Below are 18,364 nucleotides of genomic sequence, written 5' to 3' on the forward strand. Positions count from 1 at the left end.
AGACAGAGAATTCTAAAATGAACAAGAAAGAATTTAGTACCAGCAAAAATGTGTTTCAGTCTCAGAAATAGTTAAACCATAAGATTTGGAGAAAGGCAAAAAGAAGTGAGAAACACACCTGAAATCTTATAGTGGGCTAGTAAAGTTACAGGATTACACAAGAAATTAGATAGACATTTTTGTGTGCAATTGTTACTGCAGACACAGCAGGGTCTATTGGCAAATGTCAAGTATAAGATGTTGGCACTGAAGCAGAAATTGATTGAATATAGCCCCTTAACTCATATATGGAACAGCCCCCTAACTTATATATGGAACAGGACAAAAAAAGGCACATATGGATGGGGAACAGAAAATACACCCCCTGGGATTCCACCTGTGTCCCTGCTTGACAGTGGCATAGGGTGCTGACTTGTCGGAACATGGACTAAATTCTTGGCTAGGCTTGTAAGGGCCTCAGGGCCAATAGCATAGTAACTTCCTGTGATCCTATATCCTCACTGATAATACACCATTTGAATAAGAAAGACAGAATGAGATGTGGATATAAAAAGACAGTGATATTTTTGAAGAAGCTTATGATGTTGGCTGAAAATGTATCTCCACTAGGCAGGTTATTTATACAAAGAAACTCCAAAAGGAATAACATCCAAGCATGTCTTGAAGCTAGAAGATATTTTACATTTTACAGAAAAGAATTTCCAAAAGATTGTCAAAAGTGTATCAGGATCTCCTTCTGACCATAATTTGCCAAAAACTGTAGTAAGTTCATTCCACGGACATTAAGCTTGCATTTTTTCAAGGTCTGAAACTTTCTTGTGACATTTATGTCTGTCTGTTTGATGATAAAAGAAATGAGAGCTGACTGCACAATCTCAAGATGTGAGCTGACTGTTTGGCAGGCAGATACAGGTATACAAAGTGAAAGACATCACAGTTAAGTTACAAAGGACAATCTCCGAGGCTGACTATGTAATGTTCTCCTGGCTAAAGGGAAACAATAATACTAGTGGAGGGTTTGCCTGCTGTGTAGACAACTTCTGCATTTGGTGGCTTGTAAAGCTTTGCCCTTCCAGTTAGTTGGTGGCTTGCAAAGCTTTGCCCCTTCGGTTAGTATCTAACTGAAGATACCCTTCAGGCTGGCTGTGAACAGTATGATCCCTTGTGTTCTGTGGGATTGGTCTTGGCTACAACTGACTGAATGGTGTTAATATATCGAGACAGCTACACAAGTATTCATGTAACCATTTGAAATGTTGAAACCCTCTAGAGTGAGTTCTAAAACATACAAACAGAATAGCCAAAAAAAAAAAAAAAAAAGACGACTTCCATATGCTAAGCCAAAGATAGTAATTTCTTGGAATATTCCCTTTTTTCTGAGATATTGTGATCTTGGAGTTGGTATATGTATAAGTTTGACACATCTGGGATGCATGGGAGGTTGCACACCAACAAAAAGTAGTTTAAAGGAGAAGAGCGCTTAACGAGATTCAAACTTTTCCTGGATTTTTTCGGCTTGATGGTGCACAGCCACCATAAGTGAAGCGAGGTGTGGAGCAGCCACCCTTGTGATGTGTTGGCATCTCCCACACCAAGGCCCAAATAACTGTACATAGAAAACCATGCCTGTAGCATACGGAATCAATTTGTATGAAGGTGTTAGGACAATAATAATGAAATACATTCAAGTAGTAACAACAGATGCACTTACCAGGACAGTTACATTTGGATATATCTCTTTTTAGACTGAAACCATGTTCATACAGTCTACACAGTCTTGTCTGGCAATATCACCTCACAATAATATATTATATAATAATAATATGACATTGAATTCTATCTCTACTAACCCATTGACAGTGAGATCTACCAAGAGCTTAGTACTATAGACCCTGAATATGTGCTGTCTAGACAAAAACTCACAGCCATTTACTCATTCTTTCATTTGGCAACCAGGTACGTGATCTTCTCCAATTACCCTTAGCTGCCACAGCCTGGACCAAAAGAACAAAGAAACTGACCTAATGATCATATAGCAAGACAAAATGAATGGCAAGTGCAGACAAACAATTACAACCAGAGAATTTTTACCTTTCTGAACATCAATGAAAAGATCATTTTAATTATTTGCAAAAACAATTACTACTCTTACAAAAGCAAACCATTTTCATTCTTCAAGACTAGAGTGAAACGTATAACCTAGTGTTACCCTTCTCTTTACAGCCTTTTAATATTCGATTCCCTTCATATAAATACATATTACACAATTCAATATTAATACCCTTGTGATGTCACTCCTTCCCATTTACAGTTCTAAAATCTGTGAATTATGTAAGTGCCACACCGATGAGACAGTGATTGACTTCAGCAGCATGAACTCTCATCTATCAGCCAACCACAGAATGTGGATATACGGTGAGAAATAACCAGAACTAAGTCCCTTTCCATGGACACACAACACAATAGACTCAAATAGATCTAATTCAGTTGTGGATTCTAGGCCTTCTTACAACATCCATTATTTATTTAAATGGAGATCAGAGGGACTGCCTCTAGGCTTGCAACAATAAGGCAATTCAATGCATGCCAGGGGCTACTCCAAATGACAGAGAAGGCTATCTGTCTTCGCCCAAAACTCCTCAATTGTAGATCATGTCCCCATTTTTTACAAATATGAAATTTATGTTTCTGTGGTAAACATGACAGCTTGCAATCATGACAGCTGGGTGACACACATCTAGTAAAGCTTTTATGTATAACTATACCTGTCATTCATGGCATAGCATACTAGGGTTTACTGGGGGTCTATATTAGGAAAGTGAATAAATGTTTACGCAAATACGTAAACGTCGAACCGAACAGTGCGAAGTGGACTTAGAGTGAAAGTCGAAAACCGTGAAAATGGAAATATCGAATTTCCATGGTTGGCCCGTCTGTGGATTAGCTGCATAAGGTAAGTGTTGGATAGTTATGGAGTTTAGATAGGGTGCAGGTTAAGGTAAGTGCTTAGATAAGTAATGTATGTTAGATTTAGTGTAGGGTTGGAGGTAGGGTTTTGTTAAATGTATGTATGTGGGTTATTTATTTTGTTTGTGTATATTTTCGTAGGGGAAGTGTGCGGTAGTTACGGACGTTAGGGTTAGGGAGGGGTTAAGGATAGTGCATAGATAGTTTTGTATGTGGGGGTTTAGTAGTGTTGGAGGTAGGCTTTTGTTAAATGTATGTATGTGGATTATTTGTTTTGTTTGAGTGTATGTCTGTAGGGGACGTGTGCGGTAGTTACGGACCTTAGGGTTAGGGAGGGGTTAACAAAATTGCATAGTTCGTTGTGTATGTGGGATTTAGTGTCAGGTTAGAAGTAGGGTTTTGTGCTTTACTTTAGGTTAGAAGTAGGGTTTGGTTAGTGTATGTATGTGGTTTATTTATTTTATTTGGGTAGGTAGTATATAGGTAGTGTTGGGGTTGGCCGACTATGACAGTTCGATTTTTTTTTTCACTGTTTAATGCGTTCGGGATTTTCGTGGTTCACGGTATAGGGGTCAATGTTTTGGTATTCGCGCATAGGGTTTTTTGGTTCCGTAATGTAGACCCGTCTACTGGCATGTACCACCAATTTATAGCTGTGTCTTCAAAATGCTTGGGAAAATGTCAGCGGTTCTTGGAATTGTGCGCCCATCTACAGAAGGTCAGTGAAGGACTGCATGCTGCATGTGTACACAGCTACAGGAGGTCAGTGAAGGACCAGCTACAGGAGGTCAGTGAAGGACTGCATGTGTGCAGAGTTACAGGAGGTCACTGAAGGACTGCATGCTTCTACAGCTGCGTATCTAATGGACAAGTCATTTTTATACAATCACACCCAATCAAGTAACTATTCCAAGCTTGTTTTGAAATGCAGCCCTTTGTTCATCTGCAGAATACTGTGCATGTATGTTTGCCCATTTTTACTTCTGTGAATGTCCTCATCTCAGAATCATGCCACTAAACACTGGCTACATTTCCAGCCTACTGCTGTTCATTAAGGTTCTTGATGCACAAAGACAAATGCTTCTTCTACATCTACTAGAAATAGTTTAAGACATTTACTGCTCTTTCTGTGAATAAATGTTTGCCCAAATCACTCCTAAATTTTTACATTCCACCTCTACTGTATGCTGCCTGAATTATTGAATTCTTACATGTAGCCAACCACAGAAAAGACACTTCAAAATGCAAATAAATAAATAAGTAAATAAACATTGTAAATATGCATTGTACATCATATTTCACAATTCCCAAAATCCTTTTGGTTTTGTAGATGTTTCTATTTGCTCCCCGGAAGCCGAAACATTCAGGAACAAGACTATGAAAATCAAATGCTGAAGGTAAGATAGTAAGGTTCAAAATTCTCTGTTTCAATCAGTAGTTCAGTGTCTGTTAACATCCTGGATGGCCTTCAGACCAAGATCATTCAGCTTCCTACTACTATCCTGCTGACTCAGTTCCACTGTTCCTCTGCATGTTAGTGAATTCCTAAAGGCTACGAGAATCATGCCATCCGGGAAGTCTGAGCAGGCACCTCTAAGTGCCAACTATTAAACCATGTCACGATTCTCCATTTCAGTACAACTTCTGGAAATGAAGGTTCCATCCAGTAAAGGATCACCTGTCAGTAACTAATCTATGGACTACTGAATTAAAAATCTCTATACACAGGGCGATCCTCTGACCCCCCCCCCAGTTTATTATAATCAACTCTAATGGTGGCACATATCAGGAAATGCGCAAGTCCCCTGGAAACAGTAACGTCAGAAAAATGTGATATGGCAGTGTTTATGCAACTTCTCTTGAAGAAAAAAAATAACTTGAGCTTGAATACATTTACTTTAATAATGTCATGCCTACTTACTTTTCATGCTGCTGGCTGATCATTACAATTAATATTTTTCTTGCTACTGTGCATGATTCAGGGTGTGACGTCCTCCCACTGGGACAGTAATCAAGGAGCCTGAATCCTCACCACTGACACTGGAGAGGGACATTCACATGGAATATAATGGATACACTCAGTATTTCCAGATGCAGATCTCTCTGTATCGAGCACAGTTTCCCTTAAAAGCACACAGGGCACACACGCAGCCCTGGGTCTGGATTTCTCTACATCTGTCTCCCTACAGGTCCCCAATAAGACTCCTCACTGGTACAACTGTAGGGTTAGGTCCTCAGCTGAGTGCCCGGGCTCCAAGCCAAGTCCTCCAGCACCCTGTCTGTGCAACCAGTGCTTCGTGTCCCTGCCCCAAGTAGCAGAAAGACACACTCTTTGAGATTTGATTTTACACACACACACACACACACACACACACACACACACACATACACACATACACACACATCTGGGAAATGCCGGCACAGATTTACCTGCTGTGCCCCCTTCTGACCAGAGTATGCAGTAATTATCACTGCCACCAGACACTCCACAATCAGATACTCTAAGGCACTTAACAAAGGGTGTCCAACTATACCATGTAATATTAATACTAACACAAATGGTAGTAGTTGACCAAGAAACCAAGGCATTTAGGAGTGGCCCACACAGTGTCACCAAATAAATATAAGCACTCTCAAAGGTAGGTTAAATACTTTCTAAAAGGATCAACCACAATAAAACGTTTAAATATATTTAATGATAAATATTAAAAGAGCATGAAAATATTGAATATGTATTCACAGTAAACCACAGAGTTAAAATCACAGGAATATTGCAAATAACATTGATGGACAGCCTCAGACAAATAAGAAAAACAATATCTAAACTAAGTTTTAATATATTTTCTTGACTGTATCTAAGACAATTACTACTCCCTTCTTAATTAATAGAGCAAACCAGATGATATGATGAATGGTCCTTCTTGTTTCAGGCCCAAGACAGAATACTCAATACTAAGAGATTTCTCTTTGTAATATCTAAAATTTCAAGATAGCTGGTAGCATGACTCATCTGGTCATCAGATTCTAGGTTCTCACACTATTCCTCTTAGAAGCTTGAGACAGGAATTTAGCATAGACGGCTACAATACACATCTAAATGTTTATGGGAGTGCCTGGGGCTTCCCCTCTTTTTTTCTGAGCTAATGAAGAAAGGCTTCTTCCAGACCTACCATCTCTGGTCATATTCAGCACAGTGGGGTGCCGTGTTTATGGCTTAAGAGCTAATTTAATTTCAAGGATTTTCGAAAACTAACTGGGCTGAGGTTAACTGCTTCTCTTCCAGTGTCCTTTGCTAACATATGCACATAAAGTCTCACATGTATATTCCTTCTTTGTCCAGCAGGTCCCACTACTGATACATTTTTTTTAACACAAACAACTTTACAAACACATTTTGATTTTCAAATGCCATACAGCTCTAATACGTTTGTAACACAAGCATCTCGTATAACTCAGATTGATATTCAAAGGTCATATCAGACTTTATAGAACTCCAGCTGGCTATGTTGGCACAAGCCCATATAATCACATCTCTCACCTCTTCGAAGACTCAAGCAAGTTTTTCAAGTGACCCTTGATAAATGTTGCTTGACAGGAATGAGCCTGTCTAGGAATACATTATCCCATACCCTGTCTTGAGAGTCTGCCTGTCTTGGTATTGCTGACCCCACTACAGTGCTGCACTGTCATATCATATGCCTGCAACCCTAGGCTCCACCATAGTAACTTGGGATTTTGCTGGCTGGGTCCCTGTAGCCATAGATCCCCCTCAGACTCCTCCTGTTTCCTACTGCAAATACTTAGCACAAGGGCCTCCCTGTCATGGTAAGGCTTCATCATGTTAACATGGTACAGTCTGTGCCCCTGCCTCCTGCCTAGCAGTTCCACCATATAGTTAACATCACTCACTTTCCTTACCACTTTGCAGGGTCCTGCTCAAGCAGGCTACAGCTAACTGTGTCTGACAGGAATGAGCACCATAACCTTCTGTCTCACAGCATACTCTCTGGCTCAAGCATTACTGTCATGCCAGACCTTTTTCTGCACCTGCCAGGTTCTCATGAGTCAAGCCTATGAGCTCCCTAAGCCTTCTCATGAGGTTTAGTACATATGCCACAACAGATTCCTTGTGGGATTCACACCCCCCCCCCACACTCATCACAAATCAAATCTAGAGGTCCCCTCACCCTATGCCCATACAGCAATTCAAAGGGTGAAAAACCTGTGGATTCCTGGGGTACCTCTCTGCAAGCAAACAGCAGATAGGGCAAATATTTGTCCCACTCTCTCTTAAACTGGTCTGCAAGTGCACGTAGCATAGTCATTAGTGTAGAGTTTAACTTCTCCACAAGACCATTAGTATGGGGGTGGTAGGGGGTGGTCTTTAGGTTCTTCAGCCCATAGCACTCCCACAGACAAGCCAGCATGTCTGACATGAAACTGGCACCTCTGTCAGTCAGTATTTCTTCTGGGAAACCTACCATGCTGAAAATCTATACCAAACCATTTGCCACCTTCTCTGCCTCAATGGAGGACAGAGCCACTGCGTCAGAGTGTCTAGTAGCATAATCTATTACCACTAGGATATACTTCTTCCCTGTGGAATGTGGGGTACTCAGAGGCCCAACAATACCCATAGCTACCCTCTGAAATGGCCCCTCAATCACAAGTAAAAGGCATCAAGTCAGCTTTGTCCTTGTCTCCTGCCTTACCTACTTTTTGGCACTGCTCAAAGGTCCTGCTGTACACTGCTACATTCCTTGTAATCCCAGGCCAATAAAAGTTCTGCATAATATGTCTCTTGGTACAATTTATGTCTATATGATATGCCAAAGGAATGTCATGGGCTATGGCTAGAAGAGCCAGATGTTAGGCTCTGGGCACTACAAACTGCTGTATTACCTCACCCTCTAGCCCTCCCTCAGGGGTCAACTCTCTATACACTAACCCTTTGTTCCAGTATACAGACTCCCCTTTTCCTTGAGAATCAGGTGCCTCCAAACTACTTCCGTCAAGCCTCTTAGTGTAGGGTCTGAAAGCTGAGCCTATCTCAGTTCTACTTTTGTGACTCTTCCCAGCTCCTCTTCCACAGGAAGTCTGGTATCCTCTGACAGCGGTGCCTCACTGTCAACTGGGGTACTACCACTCACCACTGGCCTTGCAGTCACTCTGTCCAAGGGAACATCAGTACCTACCAGCAGCTGGGGTTCATCTTCAGGCTCACTGCTACAGGGTAGGTCCCTCCCTAAATTACCCACATCACCAGTCCTGGCTACAGGGGTGCAGTCTGTCTGGGTTTCCTCCAGGCTACCAGACCCACATTCCTGTTTCCAAGCCTGAATGAGTCTCAATATATGCACACAAGGTGCTGCATTACCAAAATCATTCCCTATCAAGACATCTGCAGGGATGTCCTCAAACACACCTACTCGCTTGCTCCCTTTTCCACTCTCCCATTCAAGATGAACCCTGGTCAAAGACATTTGGAATGGGATCCTCCTAAAGCTCTGATTGGAGTGGACTGCCCAAGCAATACTGCTCCTCTTTAACCACTGCAGGCTTCGCAATGGTTATATTAGAGGCTGTGTCTCTCTTAGCAGTGGCCTGTTTTCCATCCACCAAGATAGGATACAAACTCTGGTGGAAGTTTGGTACCCCTGTTGTCTCCAAACAACTTACCACTGGCATTCTGTTATTCCCACTTGCTGGCTCACCCACCTTTTTTCCCCACCTTGCCTCCATGGACACCTATATGCTACATGGCCCCACTGGTTCCATTTAAAACATTTAACCCTGGATCCTGCTTATGCGTGTTCATGAACTAGTGGCTTCCCATGTTACTGGCAGACTCTGTTGGGGCAGTTTAGTTTGCCCACCATGGTTGCCCTTATTTCCATGTGCAGCATTGGGTATCCCTTTCCAGCGTAGTGCTGCCCTACTTGCTAAGTAGAGATTCTCCTTTTTCACCAGCTCATCTGCAGAGTTGCATTCTCGGTCTGCCAACATGATTTTCTTGTCCTCAGGCAAAGTGTTAAGAGCTTGTGTTCCCTCATCAAAAGGTCTGCCAGCCTTGCAAAAGTGGTGACCTGACACACACTCACCCCCCTATGAAAATAAGTGCTTAACTCAGCAATATAATCGCACACAGTTTCATTTACCTTATGTTATGCTCACAAAACTTTTTTTCCTGTAAGCTTCAGGTGTTAACTTAAAGCATTCAAGCAAACATGTCTTTACTTTTTCATAGTTTAAACAATCAATATCAGACAATTTAGGAAACAGTAGTTACAGCTTTATCATGGAGTAAAGGGGTCAGGAATCACACCCACAGCCCTTGGTCAACATTATACTGTTTACATACTCTTTCAAATATATAAATAAAACTATTAACATTATCACCCTCAGTAAATTCAGGAAGAAATGTACTGACCTTTGTTGCTTCTGGGGTTCAGCCATTCCCTTCCCCATTACCTCCATGACCCTGGTGAAGAGCCAGTATTTCCTTTTCATGTTGCCTCTGTTTCTCATTTTCTTCAGCCTGCAAACATCGCATTCTTTCTGCTGACTCTAATTCAATCTGTTTGGCCTGACACAGTGTCTCATTTTTCTTCAGCCTCTAAACGTCTCATTCTCTCTCTGCTGATTCTAATTCCAAACGTTTGGCCTCCAGTTCAAGTCTCATTAACTCCAGATTGGTTTTTAAGTCCTCTGAGGAAAAAGTGAACTGTCCTGTTTTTGAGAGTTGCACATCTCCAGTGGCAGACTGCTGTCCTCCTGGTTGCTGGTCTATGCTGCAGCTGTGATTAAGGCTGCAATCATTTCCCCTTTAGTCAGGTTGTCATGCACCAGTCCTTTTTCTTGGCCCATCTCAGCCATCTGGTTCCTTAAAAGCTAGCTATAATCCTCTGCTGACATCCTTGCCTGCTCTCCCTGACTAACTAAGCTAACAAAAAGTAAATAAATAAAACTATTGTGATATGAAACTCTGAATGTCTACTTTGTGGCTGCTTGAGAGTACAAACACCTTCTTTAGTGACCACCACTTACAGGCTACAGAAATTCAATATCCACACTACTGCTCACCAATATGTGATGTCCCCACACTGGGCCCGTAATCAAGGAGCCTGAATCTTCACCACTGATGCTGGAGAGGGACGTTCACATAGAATACAAATGGATACACTCACTATTATCCAGATGCAGGCCTCTCTGCATTAAATACAATTTTCCTTAACAGCACACAGGGGACACACTCAGCTTAGGTCTGAATTTCTCTATATCTGTCTCCCTCCAGGTCCCAATAAGACTCTCCACTGGTACAGCTGTAGGGTTAGGTCCCTCAGCCAAGTGTCCAAGCCAAGTTCTCCAGCACCCTCTCTGTGCAACCATTGCTTCATGTCCCTGCCCCAAATAGATGACACACACACCTTTGAGATTTGATTTCACACACACACACACACACACACACACACACACACACACACACCTGGGAAAGGCTGGCACAGATTTACCTGCTGTGCACATCTGACCAGACTATATAGTAGTTATCACTGCCACCAGACACTCCACAATCAAAAACTACTCTAAAGCCCTTAACAAAAGGTAGAAATGGTAGTAGTTGACCAAGACACCAAGGCCTTTAGAAGCGGCCCACACAGTGTCACCAAATAAATGTAAGCACTTTCAAAGGTTAAATAGAACCAGCCACAATAAAAAAAAAATATATTTACTAATAAATAAAAGAGCATGAAAAACCTGAATATATATTTACAGTAAATCACAGAGTTCAAATCACAGGAAATATTGAAAATAACACTGATGGACAGCCTCATACAAATAAAGAAAAACAATATTTAAACTAAGCTTCACTATATCTTCCTGACTGAATCTGGGAGAATTACTATTCTCTACTTACTTAATGGAGCAAGGCAGATGATGTGGTGAATGGTCCTTCTTGTTGTCAGGCCCAAGAATGAATAATTAATACTGAGAGATTTCTCTTTGGAATATCTAAAATTTCCAAGATGGCTAGCAGAATGACCTTATCTGGTCACCTGATTCTAGGTTCTCACACTATTCCTCTTTGAAACTTGAGACAAGAATTTAGCATAGATGACTACAATACACATCTAAATGTTCATGGCAGCGCCTGGGGCTTCCCCTCTTTTTACTGAGCTAATGAACAAAAGCTTCTTCTAGACCTGCTGTCTATGGTCCTATTCAGCACAGTGGGGTGATGTGTTTATGGCTTAAGAGCTAATTTAATTTCAAGGATTTTCCAAAACTAACTGGACTGAGGTTAACTGGTTCTCTTCCAGTGTCCTTTGCTAACATATGTGCATACAGTCTCACATGTATATTCCTTCTTTGTCCAGCAGATCCCAGTGTTGATACATTTTTTAACACTAGCAACTTTACAAACAATTTTAATTTTCAAATGCCATACAGTCCTAATACATTTAAAACATAAGCATCTGTATGAATCAGTTTGATATTCAAATGTCATAAAGTTCTAATATATTTGTAACATAAGCTTTTGTGCAAATCAATTTGATATGCAGATTCCATACAGTCCTAATACATTTGTAACACACAAGTATCTTGTATAACTCAGTTTGATATTCAAAGGACATATCATTCTTTACTGAACTCCAGCTGGCTATGCTGCCACTAGCCCATGTCATCACACAGGGCACATTAGAAATGGGCTCCTTGTGATGCTTTTCATTTAGCTGGCTATCACATGCATACTGGAATAAATATATTCAACTGCAATCCTATTTTTCAGCATTATATATAACTTCCTTTTAACCCTTCAAGGAACTCCTCTAAACTGCCTCCTGTTTTCCATGAGGTCTAGACTTCAAAGCCAACCACTTGCACCTTAAAACCCTTCAACAAGGCAGTAATGTGCTTGTCTTCTCTAAGCCACTTTTTATAAGCTCCTCCTCTTAAAGTAGTCATTACAGTCATCGTTACCCTGTAGTACTGTTTTTATTTCTCTCTGACCAGAATACATAATTAAATATTCATACTATCACATCTATAAACCACCTGCTTATGTTTTCTACATTATTCTTCATGTCCTTTACATCCACCTACATGTCATCTGACCACAGGAGCTGAGGCTTCCAGCAAAGAAGCATAGTTCGTTTAATACGACCCCTCCGCCATAGGTACACAAACACCAAGTGCTGAAACTAGTAGCATCTTAACAACCTAAAACAACTGTAACTATTAACCAGTATGAAAAGGTGTGGTGTACAACAAAGAGAACTTAACGTGATTCTCAGAAAGTCAATGAAATATGTTTTAGAACCCAAGGAGCATAAACATGGTGCAGGAAGCTACTGCTTTTCAGAAAACTACCTACTGGGATGGACACTTCTGCAGAAATATGAGGAAGTACATTTTATCCCTATGATCTAGCATTATCTGCACCACACTGCCACCATGGTATCTCATACCATCAACAGTATGGTTTCAGTACCTAGAGTGAACCCAAATCACTAAGTACCACAAAGGCAGCGTAGTAAAATAACTGCATGGCCTACATCTACAGGTCACATATCACAGTGATCTCTTATTATTCACTACCACTCAGGACTAAAAACTGAAAACAGCAGCTGTCCCAATGACCCAGGACCACGGCGACAATTGTTGAAGATGAAACATGGTTTAGGGTAAAATGAAAGCCAGGTATTCAGCAGGAACTGATAAAGGGAGGATGAATAAGCATTCTCTCATGTTCTGTTACAAGGTAGGAGATGGAGTCCCATAGCATTAGCTGTTTCTGCCTCTGTCAGATTCTAGAAAACATGCCACCATTAACAGGGCACACACATGCACGTGTGTGTGTGTGTGTGTGTGTGTGTGTGTGTGTGTGTGTGTGTATATATATATATATATATATATATATATATATATATACATACATACACACACACACACACACACACACACATTTAGTGGTATACAGTACACACAAGGCAGCTTCTTTCATTAAACTGTACTTTATTTGCAGTGCAAACAACTAAAATAACTTCACTTTGAAAACATAATAAAATCAACACACTTTTGCTTATACTCTAACAGTGGATTGTGAGTACACTTTGAAGTCACTTAATGAAATCTAAAATTCATCCCCACATTTGAATATTGCAGTTTGTCTCAAGCGGTCTCACTCATCCAGAGTAAGAGTCCTGGTATTCATCAAGTAATTAGGCTTCTGGAACTTTAGAAACAAATCCAAACATGGACTTCTGTTACTCCACAGGCAAAGCCACAGACACTTCTGATTAGGGATCCCCCAAGAGTGCATACACTCTTGATCTTTAAAAATACTTCTGTAACAGATGCAAATACCTTTGTTATTTTGGCTACAGGCCTTCTTTTAAACTGCAAATCAGTAAGTCATTCATATTACATTCTGTCATGTTATATTACATTACATTATCTCATGATTTGCTATCATACTCTGTCATCTATATACACCACTATTTGGTTCTTATTCTGTTATACGGTGTATATGCAAATCTATAAGCTATCTAATTTGTCGATTAGGTGAACCTATCAAATGCCCCCCTTTCATGTGATGCAATCTAGGCATTTTTGAAGGGGGAGCTGAGCATCCCAGCATTCCTCATACCCCTTTAATTAAATCTATTAACACCAGTGTCACATTAACATTGCAGAAGAAGGCAAGTTTTGCTGCTCAATGATTTGGCTATAGTCTACATTTTAACACACACACACACACACACACACACACACACACACACACACACACACACACACACACACACACACACACACACTTGCTAATCAAGTAAATCAACTAGGCAAAAATGCACGTTTTCAGTTTTGTTTTAGGAAGATTGTGTGCCTTAGTTATTTGTTCACACACATACGATTTTCAAACCCAGTACTGAAGGGTGAAGTGCATCAGCAGATCATAGCTGCAACCCCAACCACCATGCTAAATGTCTAGTCAAGTTACTTGGAAGATGGATGTGAGGTGCGAACTGAAAAATGAATGTGATGAGGAGCTGACCAGCTGCTATGAGGCCATCCACTAGTCCACAGTCTCCAAGGATATGGCTCTCACTAACGTCCCTTTTGGTTGTACCTCATTGTGAGGAATGCTTCTCATTCTGAGTATTTAATCCACACTTTTCAATGTTGAAAGGATCTGTCAAGCATTTATTGTTATGAATTATTTAAACAGATTTCCATGGTAAATAAAGCTGAATTGTATTCATTCAACAAAATAATGTTTTGTATTCAGGAAGAAATAGTTATTAAACATGGTGTAAGCTTCTAGGCAAAGCTTATAGTGTGTGTGTGTTACACTTTGCCCATTATTCCCTATTGTGAGAAGCAGTGTTCCACATTTTGCCCATTTGTTCTATATTGTGAGAGGTAGTGTTCCACATTTTACCCATTTGTTTCATATTGTGAGAGGTAGAGTTCCACATTTTGCCCATTTGTTTCATACTGTGAGAGGTAGTGTTCCACATTTTGCCCATTTGTTCCATATTGTGAGAGGCAGCGTTCCACATTTTTAAAGACTGACATTTAAGCACTAAGATGACTAACTAATGAAGAGCAGAATGTCCACAAAACACCTCATCCATAGCTATAAAGGATACATTCCTAGAAGGGTATATCTCCAGTCCAGGGGCAAATCGGAGCTGTCCTAGTGTGTGTGTGTGTGTGTGTGTGTGTGTGTGTGTGTGTGTGTGTGTGTGTGTGTGTGTGTGTGTGTGCTGGAGGGGATTAAACATTTCAATTAGATAAGTAACAAAGCACTAATGATCGAAGGTGGCTGGGCTACGATATGCACCAGACAGCAAACTGGAGTATACCAAAGGAGTAAATGCAATCAGAAGGAAACTTGAGGTAAGCAAGAAGCAAGCAGTTAGGCCTCACGGATAATATAGGTTCATAGGTTCATACTAGGCTATCTGCCCTGGGGCATTTATAAGCCTAGCCCGATTGTGTTTGGCTTATGCCACCCCTTGATTTGAGTATACTGTGCCCTTTTTAAAGTTTAGTTTACTGTGCCTCTGTCTAACAGTGACACGGAAGTAATCCCCGGGACAAACCTAGGATCCCCCATCCACTCATCAAGATTCTTCTTGAAGAGAGTCAGTGAGGTGCTCTACCTAACATGAATTGGAATTCTATTCCAGAGCGAAGGGAGCCTCTGGGTTATGAATCTGTCCCTCCAGCATGTTCTATTTATTTCTGTGCTGAGGTTCAAGTCCCTCGAGCGCATGGCTCTAAGGGATTTAGATTTACTGAGGTGGAGCATGTCCATTAATTCTGGGTTGGACATAGCTTTATATGTCAGGCATAGATCGCCTTGAAGTAGGCGGTATGCAACTGAGTACAGCTGGAGTTTTTTTAACCGAGCAGCATATGGCATCTGTTTGAGTCCCTTGATCCTCCTGGTGAGGTACTTTTGGGGTCTTTCTAATTGCTGCAGGTGTCGGGTAAGGTACATCCCAAAGGGGGCATTGTATTCTATGATGGGCCTGATGAGGGATGAATAAAGGGGCACGATTACCTCTCTTGATGTACATCTCATAGTTTCATATTTTGTAGTAGTATATATTTGTGGCATGTTCTGCAACTGAGAAATCTACTCTGCTGTTTATTTGTCACTTTTTAATGACCTGTTCATGTCAAATTAAGCATGCAGTTCTTGGATCTTAAGTAATCCTGAAATATGATAGAGTTAAATGACATATCCATAGTCTCACCACCAGTGCTTAATGTTGTTCAGGGCAAGTTGCAGTGTCCTAAGTTTACAATCTGCACTGATAACACCTTTGAGATTACAGCTGTCGGTTAATGTACCAGTACAAACAACTAATGGCACTGGCCAGTACTATGACATAAAGGTTTTGGGTTATGACTGTATCCAACAAGTATCCTGGTTGTTGGATGAACTGATCAGGGTAGGATGGTTGTAAGCAAGCAATGCCAGCTTGTCTCTCTACGGACAAAAAACAATTGGTCAAGTTCTCCACAAGAGCACTATCAGAAGGAAGGCTGAGATCTGTGTGTCGACAGATATAGAGCAGGGATGCAAGCCCAGCATAGCAGTGAAAAGTGTTACAGCCAGATATCATAAGTTGTGTAAGACAGCATTGGGCATAGCACCACATATGCCAGGTAATAGAGACACATTGCTAAGAGCATCAGGAAACTCCCACAACTTCACTGGAATATGGTGAAAACCCAAAGCTCTTGTCTGTCTTGCTCTTGACATTTGCTGATGTTGCCAGATGGGTAGGAAAGAATGGGCCAGGAGAAGACAAAGACCTGACGGTCCTGAGGAGAATGGGGGGCCACTCCAGAAAATACAAGGGTCAGCAGAAATGGGTGAGCACACTAAATATGACTGCTTCAAAGTAATCTCTACAAAATGTGTAGGTGTGAATTATCCAGAAATCAAGTAAATTCTACAATAATGGTACAGAAAAATGCTAAATGGTCAAATGTACCAGAGCATGTATATCGGTCACTGACTCCTGGGCTTCTGTATTCTCTTTCCCACTTCCCTGAGTGTAGTACTGTCACCTTGTCACTATTTCAATAACCTCCCTTACTCATAACCATTTTTTTCTGCTTATGAAAGTAGCTGTGAATTCTAAGCATTATTTCACTTCACACATTGAAGACAGTTGTATTAAGGTATTATCATAAGTCAGCAGTTGACCAGAGCCTAGAATATTTTCCATCCTAGCAGAAGCACTGTCTGTCATGAAATGCAACACACTAGAGTTATCTGAATATCTCAGACTGTTCCTTATCACAAGCAAGAAGCCTAAAATTGCAAGGTGCACAACTCTGAAAATTTAACTCTGATTCCATCACTAAACAGACCGTTTTGGAACATACTGCTATACTAATAAAACATACTTGTCAAGGTATTAATCCCCTTTGACCCCTAATCTGGGGAGGGCTGTGCACCCACCTCTGCCAACTCCAGGGTATCACAAACTGGGACTCATCTATGTAGTTAGTCCCTCATTGTTGATATAACAGCCTCAACATTCTAAAAGTCATGATTTATCGTCCGCTGAATTACAACAGGTACCTGTCTTCGGCATCACAAGTGCAACATCTCTTTGCAATAGCAGCTGAGACTATACATTGAATTTATAAAGTCACTTATACCTAGAATGTTTAAAATGCAAATCAAATTGCTCTGAATCCACAAACAGCTATAGATATCTGAAAAACTTGCATCTTTCACATCCATCTTGGCTTTCTATGATTCGAAGAGCTTTAGCACTATTACAGGAATTTTTCTGCTATGATACATACCGCTTAATTTTCTACTAAGGTCGGCATATTACCTTAACAGAATGAAATTACAAATTGAACTGGTATGAAAGAAAAAACTAAAAATACAGGCTAAGTATCATTTTTTTCTGAGTGTCATATAGTTTAATCAAAAAGTCCATGTTATTTCAGGTAGTATACACCACCAAAATAGAAAACATCTCTGGAGTGTCTACCTGACTTCATTGTCTCTTTCAAGAGCCACATAATCAGTACCATGGAGCTTATTGCGCATGTGCGATCATCTGTGTGTGTGTGTGTGTGTGTGTGTGTGTGTGCCTCTACTATCAAATACGTATGAAAATAGATCCAATCTGTGTCAAAAATACTAATGGTTGTAAATAGACAAACACTTGTGACAAAACCTGCAAAACTGTTCCCATTCTGCACTGACCTGTCATAAAATAGCATGTCTTAATATAAATGTTCTTATAACATTTGGGCCTTTCTCATTGCAACATACTAAACATTTGACTCATTGGAAGTAACATATCATTTGCAATATTTTTCTTAGCTTTAAGTTTTACAAAAATAAAATTCACAACTTGTGCCATTCTGGCTACTACTATGCAATGTTGTGCTGGCAAGAATTACAACACAGAAAATGTCATCTTTGACTTAAATATCATAAAACAGTTGTCGTTTATAACACAGTGCCATTACCTGTTAGGGTCTGCTGTTGTCACTGGACTGTTATGGTTTGCTGCTCCCAGCTCCGCAGCTGTGTTATTCACCAAAAGAAAGGTGAAAGTAGACCTAGACATAATGCAAGTAACGGGTAATTAATGAGGAATTCCAGTGGGGTCTATGTGAATAACCTGTATAACACAGCACAAACGCATTTGGAATGCAAAAATCAATAACTGTCAGTCAAACATACTAGGCACAATGAGCTGAAAAATACAACACTAAATTAAACTTTCAAATTGAATAACTCAGATTTTAGTGGAAAGAAATAATGTACTTTGGCTTGCCTCTCAAAAGAGAACCGAAAGAGGAACTTCCAAAGGCAGCTTTTAGTTATTTATTTATTTTTCCC

General features: G+C 40.5%; 1 protein-coding gene across 1 annotated transcript in view; it reads right to left on the bottom strand.

Annotated features, from left to right (window-relative positions):
- Positions 1 to 18,082, bottom strand: part of ESRRG (estrogen related receptor gamma) — a 1,147,729-nt gene extending 1,129,647 nt beyond the window's left edge. The window contains exon 1 of the mRNA XM_044061393.1: positions 17,989 to 18,082. The gene's annotated coding sequence lies outside the window, so the exon portion shown is untranslated. The remainder of the gene's footprint in view (positions 1 to 17,988) is intronic.
- Positions 18,083 to 18,364: the final 282 nt, after the last annotated feature.

This window comes from Protopterus annectens, chromosome 1.part0, assembly GCF_019279795.1.
Source record: "Protopterus annectens isolate FY-2018-M chromosome 1.part0, PAN1.0, whole genome shotgun sequence".
NCBI classification, from domain to species: domain Eukaryota; kingdom Metazoa; phylum Chordata; order Ceratodontiformes; family Protopteridae; genus Protopterus; species Protopterus annectens.